General features: G+C 41.7%; 1 long non-coding RNA gene across 1 annotated transcript; it reads left to right on the forward strand.

Moving 5' to 3' along the window:
- Nucleotides 1–795: 795 nt before the first annotated feature.
- Nucleotides 796–12,145, forward strand: LOC124072022. The gene is made up of 4 exons (XR_006845434.1): nt 796–816; nt 6,417–6,546; nt 8,022–8,145; nt 11,776–12,145. It is a non-coding gene; the product is annotated as an uncharacterized LOC124072022 (long non-coding RNA).
- Nucleotides 12,146–12,460: the final 315 nt, after the last annotated feature.

The raw sequence follows: 12,460 nt of genomic DNA on the forward strand, positions 1-12,460 counted from the left end.
TAAAAATGTAAAATGAGCAACTAAAGTCACTCACTGAATCGTTCTCTGCACCAGGTTCTGTTCCTCTCAGCCTTCGACCAGCTCCTGCTCACACACACACACACACAGAATACACAAAAAACAGTCAAAAAACATAAATACCAGAATAACATCTGATATAACACCTGCTTATTGCAGTAATATTTTAGTACATAGAGCTTAATTCCAACTGGCTCCACAAGCACAAGTAAATAACTTCATCTCAGAAATAGTTTGCAGGGTGATGCACAGTTAAAGGGAAAATTGAATTTGATAATTTTAGCAGCACCAGTCACAGAGCAGCTCAACAAAGTCCACTTACTGTGAGTCATTAAACATTCACAAACACAGCACACAAAATGGGTTCTGCAAAATTAAGGCTATAATTAGTAAATTGTACTAAATTGTAAATATGATTATCTGCACAGGTTATCTCGGGGAGACTGATGTTTTCTAGCCTGTGAATGAATAAAATGAACACAACTCAGAACTGCACAAATGCAAATGCACAAAAGCAGAAGTTAAGCACCGGCTTTATCTGCATTTGTGTCTTTTCTGCAGTAAGCTGAGACTTTCACCCCGTCTGCCTTCTGACGGTTGTGTTGAGGCTCAGAGAGACACTGGAGCCAATGATGAGACTATTTGGAGTTCTTCCTGGTAAAAATTCCCCCAGGGGCTCACTGCCTCCTTCGCCTGTTAAGTGATCCACTGTATCGATCCACAGATTAGACTCTGCAGCCTCTCAGCTCAGCCCCACAAGGCTGCTGAAAAAGGAAAGTCTGACTTCAAATGAATGTGGTTAGTAAGGTGATTATTATTATCCTCTGTCATACCTCGCCTCAGTTTGATCTGATTCCATTTTAAACTGCTCCTATATTCATATCATTTTAACGTGAGGTTCATTGTATCAGGATTCCTTCTTAGGAAAGATGCAGTCTAGTTGTTGTTTGGAATGAAAAATTGTTAATTCCCAAATGAATAATTCAAGGCTAGAGAGAAATACTATTTTTTCTCTCCTTCACATCTTAATATTTTCTGTGGTTTTAGACCCTCATTCACTAGTTAATTCATATCACCAATCAAGATGCTGTTGATCAGCGGATGTTATGCTTTCGCAAGGAATTAGTCTTGTATAAATGCGGTTCCACTTGGAGAATTAAATTAATTCCATTGCAAATAAAATGTTTGGTGTTTGACCAGCTGAGTAATGATCTAAGACAAAGACTTGAGTCTTTGTAAATCTTTTTTCTGATCAACTTTTTATTGAATGAAGTACATAGGAGAGACATTATAAATCATCATTTTCTCCCTTTTTCACCCAAAGCTAGAAACCTACATGCTGAAAATGACAAATTATCCCAATCCCAGCCTGGTGCCAACGTGCCAAAGCAAGCAGATGTTTCCTTTTGCAGATACATAACCATCTTAAAACAACTACTTCTTGTTTTTGTTGACTGAGTTCAACTGCAGTTGATGCAAAAAATGAACTTTGGGGTTATCTGAAATTATATCACAGCCTTGAAATATGAGCTGAATGCCGCATACAGCAGCACAGTAGTTTCCAAACCACAGCACTAACACCCCACCCTCTGCCTTAATGCGTGTCATGTGAAGAGCTGTGTATGTATGAGCATTAGAAGACAGCTAAGGCAAGAGACTGATGATAAAAAAAAACTCATCTGCATCAGGGTCTATTTCTGCCTCAAGGTTGGCGATTCAAGAGAGTTCAAGATGCTACAGAATGGCATTATAGCTCTGCAGTGGCATCACAGGTCAGGATCAGAGATAACATCAGAGAACATTTATCTGGCAGAAAAGAAGATTCACACTGTGAACTCTGAACACACCACAGTCTAGACATGTTGTGAAATATAATAATCTAGAGTCTCTGCAGCTGCCTGCATGAGTCCGCGTCATACAGTCATCACCATCTATCTCTTCAAGACCATGTATGACAAACAGAAGTTCGATTTTAAAGCCCCTCTGTGGAATCAAACAGCTCAACCTACCTGCTGCTGTTGCTTGTTCAACTCCTGGAAATAAAACAAGGTGTTAATGACACCATGCCCAAACTGCCCTCATGTGTTCCTAGTGTGAGTCTAACCACCAAAGTGGTTAAACTGATTTGTTCCGTCTCAGATGGACAAAGGAGGCGGGACACTTTTAAGTTGCAGTCATACCTTGGGTGTCACTCCCAAACGGAGGTAAATGGTTTTTAAAGGTCCTTGTGGTGCCTTTGATTCAGAGACTTGACTCTTTGCACAACATATGCCTTAAAAAAACCTTACATTTATGTTACATTTGCTTAATTAATCAATGAATCTCCACAACCATCTCCGCATTTTTTGACATTTTAATTTCTCATATATTTAATATAAGAAATGTTTGTTGTTTTTTTTTAATTGAGTAAAATCAAAGGGACATTTAATGGAACTTATTGAGTCTTTTCATATCCACAACCCACTCACGTTTAAGTTCAGTTCAGTGTAAAATTGGCTAGATTGCTAACTGGAAAATTTGTAGGGACATTCCTGGTCTCCAGATGTTGATTCCCCCACATGATCCCTTGACTCTACGTCTAGCGCCACCATGAGGTTCACATTTGTATACCACATCCACTATTGGATGGATTGCCATGAAATTTTATACACTAGTATACTAGTTCAAACGTTCGCTGTGTTAAAAGTAAAGACATTTCCGTCAGCCTGTAGCAGGTTTCCCATACATCAAAATTTAGCGCTACAGCCTCAAAGAGCTGCTAGCAAAAAGTGACATATCACTTCAAGTATCAGTCTGTTCGTGTTTACATTGTTTATGGATGTGAATATTTGTGGCATGTTTGTGTTCTAAGGCTAATTTTTTAACATTGGTGTTGGCTGAGCGTGAGCAATGATAATGGAAATGAATTAATCCTTTTCATTTTACCTTTAGCTATGCTATGTGGCAAATAGGGGCACATTGGGTAAAAGATAAATTGCGTATAGAATGGGAAAAAATGTTGATCCATCAGCATGCATCGATAATTGTTTTCTTATTGGATCCTGATCCTGTGAATTGCATCAAATCATGAGGTGCCAAGAGATTCCCGTCCATAATAGGTACTGTGTGTTCCAGTCATAATAAATGAATTCAGTGGTGGAGACACGCCTAGAATCAGGAAGCAGTTTGACATTGAAATCGTGAGGTGGAAAGGAAAAGCGTGGAGATCTTGTCAAGATATTGGCATTCCAATCTGATATTTACAGAACTGAAATAGGCCAGCCTAGTTTTAAAAGTATTGCTATCAGTAATTGTATTCTCAGGTTTGAGACATCTGGCACATTCAGTACTCTGTTTGAGCTGTGGAGTGAAGTGGAGCTACTCATAGGAAGTTAACCAGAATTAGTCCGATTCATTAAATTAATCAGAGTTCTCGGGTCCCTCGAGGCTAAAAACGATCATGTGTCGTGTCTCAAGCACACAGCTGATGTCGAAGTTACTCAGGACTTCACTGTGTGCAGAGAGCTTTGTGGAGGATTCAGGCCCTGCTTGGCATGACTGGATGATGTATTTCTAATGTTATTCACTACTCCATCCAGGCGGATGTCCAGTATTCCTGCCCCAACAACTGGCATCGCACATGCAGGAACTCCTTTCTCAAATATTTGTCATGTGGGCGCTGCAAAGTGCCTGATAACAGATCTCACCGCTGACTAAAATTGTCAAAATAAAACCTAAGCCGAATTCTTCCTATTACTTAGATTTGATATTATTAATATTCGTAAAGCTTCTGTATAATGCTCTGATTGGACCTTTTATGACTTTGACTCTGCAGATGTGTAGAAGCAGTACGGGTCTGTTGTGGTGCAGCTTCTGCATGATTCATATTCGGGTGCAACTGCAGCTCTGGATTAGGGTGTGGCTCGTCCCTCAGAGCTTGTGCCGATATGACGAGGAATGAGGCTTATAAACTGCAGACTGTCTGCTTTCAGACATCGCTGATGCGTGCGTTTGTCCTACCATGACGCTGTGTCAGTGAACCCCTCGTGTACTTGCATGTGTTGGCATTGAATCATATCTTAAGATCTTACAAAAACTAAAACCGCAACCGTAGAGACACAGTTTGTAGATTTACTCTTTACTCTCTGAAAATCCTGACCGTGTATTAACGAGTTGCATGTCCTCAGCTCATCTCTTATGTAATCACTTTCTGCTCCAGTTTGTGCTTCCTGTTGCGAAGCACCTGGAAGGCTCCCTGAAGCGCCCCTCTTCGCTAAACTAATATAGAGCAGAACAGCTCATTATTTGTGCTCTTGGACTTGGATTCTGCTCATTTTTTGTGTACCAGAAAGACACAAGCTCTTTTCACTGGAGGGCAGTTTGTTTGGATCCAAATTATAATAAGATTTGAGTGAAGGAGGGAAAAAACAGAATTAGATTTTCTGCTTGGATTATATAAACATGAGACTGTAAAAGCGCATGCTTTCAATCTACTAATCTGCTGCAAATTTACAGAGTTTCATCACAGTTTAGGAATGCATTTCTTAATCTGTCTGGTTTCCCACGACAGGCACTTACAGCAAAAGCACAGAGACACAATATTGTTTCACGTCAGCAGCCTACACCTGGGCTGAGCTGTGTTTGCAAACACTTCTTGGTGTTTGTTTTGCCCCGCATGCCTGAAGCACCGAGTGACTCAGATTTAAGCGATATCGTTGAGTTATCTCTGAGTTATGGTGATGGTGGTGTTTTATCAAATATAAGTCACCACCACTTATCTACGGACAATAACTTGGCTCCAGCTATGTAAATAGAGTCATTTTTTTACCACTTGTATTTTTGATTGATGAAATAAATTAACGTTCCTCTCGTCTGCATTAATTCAGATTTAATGTGGTATGAAAGATGTTTTACTCCTGGATGTGAATAAAAATCTACATGGAAATTGATTAAATATGAGCACAGTATGCACAGTATAGCACAATATGAGCAGCTTAATTGAAATATTTGGTGTTCGTATCAAATTCTGTGAACTCTAATTAACCAAGCCCAAATATAAAGCAATGTCCCTCTGGCTGATGCTCGAAGCTGATTAAAACAAGCGCTCACGTGGACTCTTCCAGCAGCAACACTACCACAGCTATTCAAATGGTGAAATATTGATTGAAGAGCAGGATTTTTTCTGACTGGGGCTGATTGTTGGTAATGGATCAGGATTGTCTGCCTTAGGATCAGCCTTCCCGCCTGGCTCTCATCCTAGCAGTAAATTTTTTCTGTCTCGCTTTCTCTGACCTTGAACGTTGCCTGAAGTCACTCAGCGCAGCAGAAACCTCTCCACATCTTCAGGCAGATTTAATTAAAGGTAGCAGCAGAGATAAATGAGGGCAATTGTGTCAAACGGAAAATGATGACATAGAAACGGCTGAATTAATTAATAAAGATAATAATGATAATTAACCTGATCCCTTCCAACACAATATACAGCAACAGTATAACTTTGTTTTATTGTATAATCCTACTATGTCCACCAATAACAAACACAATGTTGTTATCTGTGTTGTTAAAGGAAAACTAGCAGAACTGAGCAGCTAAATAAGTCACATCTCTGTCCTGACCCTGAAACATAAATCATCTACATGTCATACTGGTGATGCAGTGATGATCTCTTAGGCTCATTTTCCTGTTGGACTTCACATCACAATCAGATTGTTTGGTTGAGTTTGGTCTAGACCTGCTCTTATTGGAAAAGTGTCAAGAGACAATTTTTGTTGTGATTTGGCGCTGTATAAATAAATTGAATTGAACACAATGCCCTGTAGAAGCCTTGTGGCTAAATGTCTGGAAAGTTGTTGATTATGTACCAGAAAACGTCCTCTGAAGGCAAACAGCACAAATGGGAAAATTTGATGTGGAACTGTTTCCAACAATGTCTTATATCATTAAAACCTCACCATGCCGTCTCATCTGCCCACTTGCATAATAAACCACATCACCACCACTTTGCACGATGAACAGCATCATTAGCAATTAGCTGCATCTCTGATACAACTTGAATATAAATCACTCAAACTGTAACTATGGCCTACACCCTTTTACATGATCAGAGCAGAGCAACCTGTAGGAAACGCACTGTGTAAGTTTTAGAGCTTTCGACATCCATAACTTTCAGAAGTTTTAATATTTACTACAGTAAAACTGATGCAAGGTTACAGGTAGCAGCTCTTCCCTGTTTCACCTAAAGGCTGCGTCTTTTAAGCTCAGATCTGTGAGGTTATTGCCAGTGGAAGTATTGCTAATTTTGGGAATAGTTTTCTTACAAGTCAAAAGCCTTTTTTCATCTTTACCCCCAGGAAATTATCCTCTACCACTATTTTTGCTTTACTGAACTGCCACAGTAACCGAGTCTGTTTGCCTTTCAGCCTCTGCTTCAAACACACAGCAGGAGGGAAGCAGGAGAAGCGCAGAGCTTCCTGACATCCTCAATGATGACATCTTCAAACATCCACCCCCCCCCCTGCACTCTGCAGACACACCCAACGCTCACTGCAGGTCAGCAACACAGCTCAGCATCAGCACCAGCCGCCTCACACTCGCTCACTGTCTCCCTCCATCGCATGCACACACAAACGTAATGTCTCCCACTGCACTACTGAACCCTGCTGCTGAATCTGTGAATTGCTCGCGGGAAAACAGCAAAGAGAGGGAAAAGATTGCAGAGAGAGTGATGCCCACCCGTCCCCGAGGAGGCGGCGTGCCAGTTGGGGAAGGCCAGGTGGAAGCAGTCGCACATGATGGCAGCGGAGTTGAAGTCGGTGGCAGCAGAAACCAGGTCCTGGGCCGGGCAGGGAGAGAGGGTGGTGGTGGTGGTGGTGGAGGGTTAGGCAGGTGCCGCCGCTGCTCCTGCTGCTGCTGCTGTCACTGCTACCCCCCCCCCACACACACACGTTCGTCCTGAATCAGCCTGTGTGTGCAGGTCGGCAGTTGCAGCACAGCGAGGGATGAGTCGCAGAAATAATCAGAGAGAGGAGAGTGAGAGTGCTGCCTTCTCCGAGCTCAGAGCTGTCCACCGAGTGAAGGAAACTCCCTCGCCTGCCCCGTAAACATGGACCTCCAGTGCAGCACACTAACTTAATTATGGGAGGGGCTGCCTCACCCCACAGCACACACACACAGACACATCCCTTAGTTCTCCTTCTACTCCTCCTCTTCTCCCTCTCTCCTCTGTTCAGTCTCATTGATCGGGCTAATCGGACAAGGACAATCACGATGTCAGCTTCTGGCTCCAGCAGTGACAGCAGGGGGGTGAAACGGTTTATTGACATGGAGCCATAACTCAATTTGACGCCGTGTACATTGAGTTTAAAACCTCTCTGTGTGGAAAGGGAGGCAAAATGATGAAGATTTTATTCAGGAAAATGTGAGAGGAAACTGAGGGAAAACAAACTAAAACAACAGCTTGTTGGCCAGTTGAACTGCAGGCTGAAAAAGTTTATTTTTCAGGTCAAGACAGGCAGATGAGAAGTCAAATATGTCGAAGCACAGCAGTGCTTTTAAGAAAAGCATGTAGCTGAGTAACATGCAGTGTGAGGCATCCAGTTTGCAGTGTGATCATGTGTTAAACACCAGAAAAGACCTCCTTGATAACTGACTCCTCTTTTAATTAGAATCTTTCAGGCAAAAATGTTCCCACCAGTCTCATTTGGTTTTGGACAAGACAAGCTGTTTGAAGTAACTGTCTTGGGCTCTCGAAAATTGTTATGAGCATTTTTCCACCAATTTCACACAATTTATAGAGCCAGCAGTTGAGTTGACCATTTCTTTGGGAAAATGATGATAATTGTTAGTTTCAGCCCTATCCACATGCGTAAGAGACATAAAACAAAGTGGCAAACACAGGGTACATCGCTAGTTCTTATAGTAGTGTCAGAAATTTAAGGTGGATTATGCCTTTAACAGAGGCCCGTATGTCCTGAAATCCTGCAACTACAGACTCATGAGGAGCACCTTGTCTTTCCCTAAAACAGATTGAAGACGCGTCTCCAAGTGAAAGCCAGAGGGAGAAGACGGCTTTCTAAAACCGGCTGATTAAGACGTGGCTGCTTCCTCAGGAGGAGGTTACTGATGTCGACCATATTCACCCAGTTGGAGGTTTGCAAGATGTCATCTCTCAGATTTTTGCACACATCCTTTCTGTCAGCATCAGATTTTATTAGAAAATCTATTAGGATGTTTTACCTGCCTGCTGTCCAATATCCCACAAGTCTGAGCAAATCACCGCTGCACTCTGCGGGCTTCCTTGTGTTTGCTAAGTGATGTGGGGCCCCGAGAGGGAAGCTAGCAGTGCATTAGCCATGTTGGGACGGGCACTCAGATCAATACAGCAGAAATGCAAGGCAGCATTACAGTGTGACAGGCAGTGCAGGTATCAGGTAGCTTCTGTTACCTTGTCTCTCATTTTCATTCGCTATAATGTTTTACATTTATGTGCTAGAAAGCTAAAAAGAGACCACAAAGCAGGTCTGACAACGCCTCTCTTGTTTTAATCATACGAGCCGGATGTGTCTCCTCCAGCAGGGCAGAAATAACATTATCAGGTAACAGGGCAGATATTTTAGACTCATTGCAGCATGAAGTTACTTTGCAGTGATGCGGCAGTTCATTCTGATATAACAAAATGAGCAATTATTCAAATGTGAGGCAATAATTACAGGTATTTTATCCCATTACACATTGAATCATGCATCACTTAAGCTAATTATTGATAACATTTCGGCTCTCGCTCCTTTGCTCCTTGTAACAGCTCTACGTTTGTGTGCGCTCTTTTCCTCAATCTGCATTCAAGTCAGGGCAAAACCAGATAAATGAGATCATCTCTTTATATCCTTTCTGGTTTTTTCTCCTTCTTGGCCATGGGTAGACAAAGTGACACAGCATTTCATTTTGGCACCAGTTCAAAAAACATTTCCAAACCTAATCAATCTCAGGCTTCAGAGAGGCAAAGAAGGATATGACAGTTTCAACTAGACCGTTTGCCGCCACATGCAGGCTTTATGTTCATTTTTATGATCATTTAACTTTAGATTTATCAAAAAGCATGTTAAATGAGAATACTAGAAGACAATAGGACATGAGTCAGAGCAATGTGGACATCAGTATCAGAGTCAGATTGTGTTGTTCTGTGGTTTGTTGTTTGTTCCTCTCAGATCGCATGTCTCCACGTCCTTCAGAGATGTCACAAAATTACTATTTTATTATGCATATCATTATATTTTATACCAGAGCAGAGTATTGTTTTTTATCTTGGGTGTATGTTTTGATTTAATCTGTTTTTGTTTGTAGAAGGCTAACAACAATGCATGTAAAAACTAATCTGAACAATAGCAAGCCAAACCTCTCCATCACAGTCAGTCACAGTGTGCCCTTTATAATATTTCCCAGGATTGATTTTTAAAAGCCTTATATTATCTGGGTGCTCACGTGTGAAACTGTTTGAACAGCTGCTGAAGCTGGAGCTTCCATCACTTAACTGATTATGTAAGCCTGATCCTAATCACGTTCTTTTAATTCGCTTTATGTCAGTTTTGTTGTCAGTTTCTGTTTTTGTTGTCACATGAGGGTGAATGAAGCTGTCAAAAGAACAAGCAGACATACGTACATCATGTAGAATAGTAACAAAGTTGTCCAATGTGTCCTTCAATGGCTGCACCGGGCCTGGGAACTGCTCCTCTCTGCTGTGTTGTGTATTACAGAAATATCTGTGTGACATTCAACTTAGGCACGTTGCTCAGTTACACCCTGTTTGCGTTACTCGTAACTGTGGTCAGCGTGGATGTTTACGTCCACATCTGTCGGGTTTTTAGCTCTTTGTGTTCACACGGCCACAGGGTGAAAACGGCTACGATTCCCACACTGTTCTAGCAGTGCAGAAAAGACGAAGTTCCTCCCCTTCCGGTGGACTTTAATGGATCCCTCAGGCTGGCTAACGTACTCAGCAGAGTAGCTCTCCCTTCACATAGCTGTAGTCCTAACTGTGGCCAGACGTGGTGATGCATTTTCTGTGTCAAGGTGACCACCATGTTGGTATTGGTGACGTATTTTGTGCGAGATGAGAAATCAAGTTCACACAGTTTCACACTGAACAAGATTATGTTTTATCATGTTTACAACAAACTGCGACTTTCTTGACTGGAAAAATTACTTTTTAAATTAACAAACATCATTTGTGTAGTTCATAGCACATTTCAAACAGGATATCTGCTTTCCCTGTTTTGGTCGTAGTGGTTTCAAAGTGGTCTTAGCTTGTTTTGATGGAATTGTTGCAGTTGACCTGCTGTGAAAATGTTTGGGAAAGTGTGTTTAACCTTGTGAGAAGCTTCACTACACTTAATTCCCCAGAGAAATGCAGCCTGATGAGCGCTCAGTTCCACACAACACACTGTGAAAAGCAAACGCTGGTGGAGATGAAGCAGCATCTCATATGCGCTCATATGGACACACACACACACAAAACATGCATGCCGACACGTAACACAGACGTTTTCCAGTTCTGCTGCAATGGACATGGATGAGACTGTCAGTGATCCATATGCTCTGCTGGAGTCACACTGACTTTAGATCACACACTCAAGCACCTCATGCGTATTAGCAGAGAGCACAAACATGCAGGATCACTGAGGTTCAGTCTGCATGTTTCTGCTCTTCAGCTGAATAAGTTGAAGAGCAGAAAGTCTTCAAGTGCAAAGCTTTTTAACGTCTTCTCACAGATGCCCTTTTAGAACTTCAGAGTGTTCTGGTCTTCTGTTGTAGCCCACCAGGGTTGTTGCTGTTGAGGATTTATGTCAAGCTGCTGGTCAGTCAGACTCTCAGACACTGTTGGGTAGACTGCAATGAGATTTTGTTCCCACAAGACTTGATTTTGTTGATCCTCTGTCCTTCTCCCTGCCAGCAGGTCAGAGGTGTCTTTTAGCAAATGAAATATCAATGAGACGGATTAACACAAAATTTGGTTGAAACATTCATGTACCCCTGAACTGTAATACCTTTAATGATTGCCTGATTCTTTCTCTAGCACCATCATCAGGTTAACATGTTAGTGTGTCCGACACTTGGATTTACCACATTCTCACCTGCCTCGGCTGTACTGAATGTTTAGTGCTAATGCGCAGTGTTAGCATGCTAATAGGTGTAGAACACGTTAATACTGTGAACATCAGTACTCATGTCAGCATGTAGCTCAAAGCACTGGATGGAGCTCATGTTTACTCCAAATCCAATTCATTCACTGTGGCGGTGAAACATATTACTCTGAAAAATTATGGGACATGTATGAACAGAAGCAAATAAATAACACATTTATTGATGCTTCAAAAAAAATCTAATCTTTGAAGAGATGGAGTCCAACTGTGACCCTACTAACACAACAAAATAAGCTTTTTTTCTCATAACTTCATGTAGGGTAGCGAACGCACCGCAGCTGCTCAGCTTGACTTTTCAAATACACAGTCAGCATCTTAAGCCCCTGAGCCGACTGGACACCCCTGATAACCTTTAGTTCAGCTGTCACCACTGACTGAAGTGTTGTCATTATCCTCCGGCTAAGTGTTGCACTGTGGGAAAGCAGGAGTTGTCCAATCAATACCACACTCAAAAGCAAGCATGTCAGGATTTTCAAGTGTACTTTATTGTCATTTCTCCATTGTGAGAGTATAACTCTGGCACAAACAGCACTAGCAGTGTGAAATACCACAGTTCTCATTTGTTTATGGTATTTGCACCCAGGTATCGTACTTAACCCGGGCTGTATTCTGAGGTTTCTTGGGTGCGTCCACTGAAGAAGATTGCTGTCAGACGCAGTTGTTGTGTAAGAGACCGTAAACATCTCAGCTGCTGATTGTGATCAACGTCGTGCTTCGCACTCTGCAGTGCTGGAAATGAATTACGTCTTCACGCACACAGCATGATTTCATTCTCCATGGACACGAGGGAGGTGGACAGAGGAGGGCAGATCAAAATGCTGAAGTCACATGCTTTGCCTTCACATCGTTTGAAATATTTAACTGAAGTAACTGTGTGATTTTCTCATGTGGCTTCTACATGTTGTTGCACGGCAGAAATATTTGTTTTATGATAAAGTATGATCAGATGTGAATTTGGAAATATTTGATCTCTTATCCCATTTTTAATTCCATATTTGATGCAGTTGGGTCTTGGCTCACTCTTCTTTGTTCATATTTGATATAAAAAATATGCACTGACTGTTTTTTGTTGTGTTTTTTCAGCTTCTAACAGTTAGCATGTTGCTGGTCCTGCACAGACGGGTAAATAAATAATGATCTATCAGTTTCTCGTTGTTTAAGTTGTTATTGAGCAAAGCAGTAAGGACAGGTGTGATTGTGAAACAGGGCGAGGAAGAAACCTCAAAGGGCTTCCTCCTGGATAAATCAAATACCTGGAGATGTTTTCA

This window comes from Scatophagus argus, chromosome 15, assembly GCF_020382885.2.
Source record: "Scatophagus argus isolate fScaArg1 chromosome 15, fScaArg1.pri, whole genome shotgun sequence".
In the NCBI taxonomy this organism is placed as follows: Eukaryota; Metazoa; Chordata; class Actinopteri; family Scatophagidae; genus Scatophagus; species Scatophagus argus.